This window comes from Macadamia integrifolia, chromosome 2 (genome assembly GCF_013358625.1).
Source record: "Macadamia integrifolia cultivar HAES 741 chromosome 2, SCU_Mint_v3, whole genome shotgun sequence".
Taxonomy (NCBI): Eukaryota; Viridiplantae; Streptophyta; class Magnoliopsida; order Proteales; family Proteaceae; genus Macadamia; species Macadamia integrifolia.
The window spans coordinates 17,911,483-17,917,423 of NC_056558.1; the positions used below are offsets into that span (position 1 = coordinate 17,911,483).

Here is a 5,941-nt window from a genome sequence, read left to right on the forward strand (position 1 = left end):
GATGGGCACAGTTATGTGTGAAATCATTGATAGTAAAACATGTATTTTATATATTTAGAATGGAGCTACCTTGGGGTTTACTCTCTTTTTGCAGGTTTTGTATTTTAAAGGCCTTAAGGACTATCAGGCGCCATATCTTCAATTTTACAAATAAAGAGGACCTGTTGCTTTTCCCAAACCTTCCATAGTTGAACCCCTAAGCTAGGTCTTAAGGAGTTGCCTTTTAATTTGAGGTATGCTTTCCTAGGGCCTGACTAGACTCTTCTAGTAATAATTCCTTCGGATTTGACTTCTAGCTAGGAAGAGGAATTATTTGCAGTGTTAAAAGACAATAAAGAAGCCTTAGGTTGGATCATGGTTGATATAAAGGGTATAAGTCATTCTATTGTACAACATCATATACAACTTATGGAGGATTCCAAACCATCCATGAAACCCCAAAGAAGAGTTAATCCAGTGATGATGGAAGCCATTAAGAAAGAGATCCTAAAGTGCTTGGATCATGGAATAATTTATCCTATTTCTGATAGCCAATGGGTAAATCCAGTTCACATAGTGCCCAAGAAGTCTTGTGTTACTATAGTTCCCAATACCAATAATGAATTAATTCCAACCCGAGTCCAATGAGGATGGAGAGTGTGTATAGACTATAGGAAACTTAATGCGGCAACCTGGAAGGACCACTTTCCATTGCCATTCATTGACTAGATGTTAGAGAGGTTAATTGGACATGAATATTATTGTTTTCTTAATAGATATTTTGGCTATAATCAGATCCCAATTGCTTTAGAGGACCAACATAAAATCACTTTTATATGTCTATATAGAACATTTGCTTACAGGTGTATGCCCTTTGGGCTTTGCAATGCATCTGCTACGTTCCAACGATGCATAATAAGCATTTTTTTTTTGACATGGTCAAAAAATTCTTAGAGGAATTTATGGATGACTTTTCAATTCATGGGAATACTTATTCTGAGTGTCTTCACCATCTTTCCGTAGTTTTGAAAATGTGCATATCTAAGAATTTGATTTTGAATTGGGATAAATGTCATTTTATGGTTAAATCTGGTATTGTGTTAAGCCATGTAACATCCAAGGATGGAATTAAGGTAGATAGAGCCAAAATGGATTTAATTGATAATTTTCCACCTCCCTAATCTGTTAAAGACCCCCAATCTATTAAGGACCTCCAATCTTTTCTGGTTTATGCTGACTTCTACAAAAGATTCATCAAGGACTTTAGTCAATTAGTCTGGCCTCTCACCTCACTACTTGCTAAAGATCAAACTTTCAAGTTTTCTAAATAGTGCCTAGAATCCTTCAAGCAACTTAAGAAGGAGTTGACCAATACACCCATTGTTCAACCACCTGTTTGGATTGAACCTTTTGAACTGATGTGAAATGCTTCAGATTTTTCCATAGGAGCAGTTTTGGGTCAAAATATTAATAAGTTGTCCATTGTTATTTATTATGCTAGTAGGACCCTAAATGATGCACAACTCAACTATACAACCACTGAAAAAGAATTTTTAGCAGTTGTGTTTGCACTAGAAAAATTCCGGTCTTACTTAGTTGGTTCACAAGTGGTGGTATATAATGATCATTCTGCTCTTAGATATCTTGTTCAGAAGAAGGATGCCAAAGCCCATCTATGTGACCTTTTTATGTTTGTTATACAAAGAAGATAATAAACAAGAATCATTCATGGTAATGTCTTCCCTAATAAGGTCAGTAAGCGCTACTGTAGTATTTTCCTGTTGTGGAACTTGTCGCAGTTCTTCCTCCTCCTCCTTTTGTTGGGAAGTAGAAGTAGTGTTAATCATGAAAACAAATTCAACATCTAAATCAGAACAAGCGGAAGTTGATGTACTTTCTAATTCATAAAGGATGTCTTCAGAGTCAAAAATTTCATTTTCATATACTATATCAAATTTATTTTGTTCCAAAAACTTAATCATTTTTTTTATGATTATTTTTCTGGTTAGGACATTCATTTACAAAATGTCTTAGTTCATCACAAAGGAAACAACGACAACCTTTTTTGGATTTGCATTGTCTTGTAGTTTTAGGTTCCGTGGGTTGTTTACGCACAAAATGCCTATTTTGAAACCTATTTTTTCCATTTTGCAATTGGCTTATGTCTTTTTGGAGGTTTGTAATGATTAGGTGGTTTAAAAAACTCATAATTGGCTGAGAAATATCTACGACATAAAGCTTGATTAACTTTATGTTTAATTATCTTGGTTGCTTTAGCTTTGAGGCAGTGATCAATGATGAGGTGGAAAACGAAATTTATCCAATTTTCTAAGGTATTCGTACTTCTTGGACTTGTGATGTATTCAAGATAAGTTTTGACACATAATACATCCCAAAGTGGTGGTAATTTTGGGAAAAAAATTTGTAACCAGTGGTTAGAATGTGTGCCATCTAACATATGATAATATTGCATGCATGCTTTTACAAAGTCTTCAAAAGCATTCATGTCGTAAAGCTTTAATTTTGTTAGATTAAAACTTGTATCTATAGGTGATGATCACATTTATGTGTGAAATCATAGGTAGTAAAACATGTATTTTACATAGTTAGAACAGAGCTACCTTGGGGTTTACTCTCTTTTTGCAAGTTTTGTATTTTAAAGACCTTAAGGACTATCGGACACCATATCTTCAATTTTACAAATAAAGAGGTCATGTTTCTTTTTATGGATTACGAAGAGGATGAAATTTTAAGTAAGATGGATGTGTTGATTAAAAGTACACATTCGTTTTGGCATCCGTACACGCGATTATACTTTTCGGGCCAGAAAAAGAATAATGGACCATAAGAGAACCGAGATGCAAGCCTAACCCTTCTACAACTATCCCAGGGGTACAAGAAAATATTTTGAGATGCCAACAAAGCAAGAGGGACCCACCTTGGGCTCCACTCTCTCTCTCCTTGGGCGTGGAACACAAGATCTCTCCTATTTTTGGAGATTTGGTTGAAGATTCTCTATTTTCCATCTACTTAAAGACAAGGGGCATGGACAGAATTTCTAATTAAATTAGAAGATAGCCCAAAATCATGCAAGGAAATGAGAAGAAATCGTCCAAGAAAGTGTTTGTGCGCAAGATAGAAGAGAGAGAAAAGAAAATAAGAAAAAAATAATAGGAAGAAAAAGAAGAAAATCGTGGAGCTCCTCATCTCCTACGATTTCCTCCCTTTCTCTCTTCTCTCTCCTCCACCTCATCAAACCCTAATCGTTGGACCCCCTCTCCCCTATTCCCTATAAATAAAAATCATACAAGTGTGCGAGAGGGTACACTATTTTATTAGGGTTTCCTCTCTTTCTCTAGCACTTCTCTTCTAGGGTTTTCTCTAGCTCCTCTTCTAGTTTTTTTCTTACTTTTTCTTTTAAGCACTTGTGTAATGGATGTTTATTTAATGAATGCAAGTCTCGCTCTTTATTAATGTAAGTTTTTATTTTTATTGTTTTATGCAATTGAAGTTGTAAGTTTAATTTCTATTTCTAGGCTTAGTTCTAAGTGACAAGAACCCAGTGTGGAGCATCTCTTTTCAAGTTCAGATTTGTCTTTTCTAGTCCTAGCAATTTCAGATTTGGTATAGTCCAGATCTGATTTTTAGGGCTAGTAGTATTTCAAATCTCAACCAAGTTTTCAAGTTCAAGTATTGAAGTTCAGATAGATATGCTTCTTCATAAGTCTTCTCACCCGCTACTCATTCCCTCTTCTGGCTACCTATTCATTCTTAACTTAGGTTTTAATTTCGGCTTTACTTTATTATTTTCCCTTTCCCCCAAGGTCCTTGGCTAGACGAAGTGTTGGCTTTTCCCCTATCTAGCTATGGAACCATCCTTTTATTGCCTTTACTTTCAGTTATTTACTTTGCCTCCCTTTCCCCAAAGCTAAGTAGTGAAGCCCTTGTAAGAGTAACTCTAGTCAAGTAAGAAAGCTTGCATTATTTACGATGCATCCCTCGGGTTAAGTAGAGAGACTTACTTGTGTGCGTCTCTCTAGCTTTATTCTCCTTTTTATTTTGTTTATTTTATTTCAGCACCTTTACTTTCAGTTATTCACTTTTTATCTACGTGGTTTGAAGTATTTAAATTCCCAGATGTGTTGGTTAGGACGCTTTTAGATGCATGTGTTTTAGGGTGATAGTTAGAATTAGATCACCATAATTAATTGATACACTTTTGCGTTACTAAAAGAAGCAAAAAATAAAGTGGTTGCTCTTCTTGTGTTTGACCTGTAGGTACACCGATCCATACGCTTGCGGTTACTTTTAAATCTCAAACAAGTTTTTGGAATCGTCGCCGGGGAGACAGATCCATGTTATTTTTCACTTTCTTTTAGTAAATTAGAGTGCTTTGCTTTCTTTTTCTTTCATTATTTATTGGATTCCTAAGAAGAACAACTTGCAATGACAGTTGTATCGGTGGAGGTTGCCAAACCTCACAGTATGATAAAGACAGGTTTTGCCTTGTAGCAATACCTTAGGAATTGAGCAACCTCAAATCCCTGCTGGTAAGCTCTCATAAAGCCAAAAAATAAATCAAAAAAAATTTCATTCTTTTTTGCTTGTTTTATTCTAGTTGTGGGTAGTTTTCTATTACATGAGTGCTAGGTAGGTACGTAATACTAAGAATAGGTTTGAAAGAAGAGATTTAACAAGTAATGACCCTATACTTATACTCTCATTAATACCTTTCAATATGGGAGACCAATATCCAAACCCTCCACCTAAATCTCTGTGAGATAGGTTCTACCATGTTAGAGCAGCCCAACCTTCCTACATAGTTCTGCCATAAGCCCAAGGCAATAATTTTGAGCTCAAATCTTAGTACATCACTATGTTGCCCCACTTCCATGGGCTGACCTCTAAGGATACATACCTATTTCTAGGGGAAATTGAAGAGGTTGTGTCCTAATTAAGATCCAACAGCTTTCTAATGATGCTGTTAAGCTTAGGTTCATCACTTTTGCATTGAAAGACCAACCTAAGAAGTGGTTGTATAGGTTACCCACAAATTCTATAACCATATAGGAACACTTCATAGTTGTCTTCCTCAAGAAGTTTTTCCCAAATCACAAGACTAATAAGCTTAGAAGTGATATCCTTCAGTTTAGGCAAAAGCCTAGTGAGTCCTTTTCCAAACTTATTGAGAGATTCAAGAATCTACTCCAAGAATGCCCTCACCATGGCCTAGACTGATGACATTTATGCCAAATAATTTATGAGGATATTGATTACCCGACTAAACAAATGATAGAGTCTAGGTACCCAGGGGGATTCACATCCTTTACAGATGAAGGAAAGACATGGAAATTCTTACTTGACTTAGCTGACAAAACCCATAAGTGGAAATTAACTCAAGAAAGTGAAAGAACCATAGGAGGGAAAAGATATTTTGTGGATGGGTTAGTAGCCAAGGAAACCCACTTAGATAGCCTAATAAAAAAGGATTGAGGATATTGTTCCTAGAGAGCCATCATCAGTCAATATGGTTAAAATGTGTGCTTGGTGCCAGTCCCCTGGACATGTTATAGAAGAATGCCCCAACACCTCTGGGGCACTTCCAATGACAGTGTTAATGCCTTGTATCAGAATAATCCATATAGTAACACTTACAATCCAGGGTGGAAAAATCACCCAAATTTCTCCTGGACTAGAGCAATCAAGCAGGGACTTCTAATTTCCATAGTCAAGCTCAACCTAGACCCCAAAGGCCTCAACAACCTTTTGCCCAAAATACTTTTCCTAGGATAAATGTAGGACATTGGGCTAGTTTTCCTAAACCCCTCACCTATCATCTTATCAACAACCCTCTGGGTTTTCCAACACTGGAGAGGCAAGTAGATTGAGTGACTTGGAAAAAAATATGGTCCTCCTCATGACAAGCCATCAAAATCTTACGAGAGAACTCACCCAAGTTGTG

The 5,941-nt window shown here is 36.3% G+C and overlaps 1 non-coding gene across 1 annotated transcript; it reads right to left on the bottom strand.

Annotated features, from left to right (window-relative positions):
* Positions 1–5,103: 5,103 nt before the first annotated feature.
* Positions 5,104–5,210, bottom strand: LOC122072469. Its single transcript, XR_006138483.1, has one exon. It is a non-coding gene; the product is annotated as a small nucleolar RNA R71 (small nucleolar RNA).
* Between the last annotated feature and the right edge of the window lie 731 nt (positions 5,211–5,941).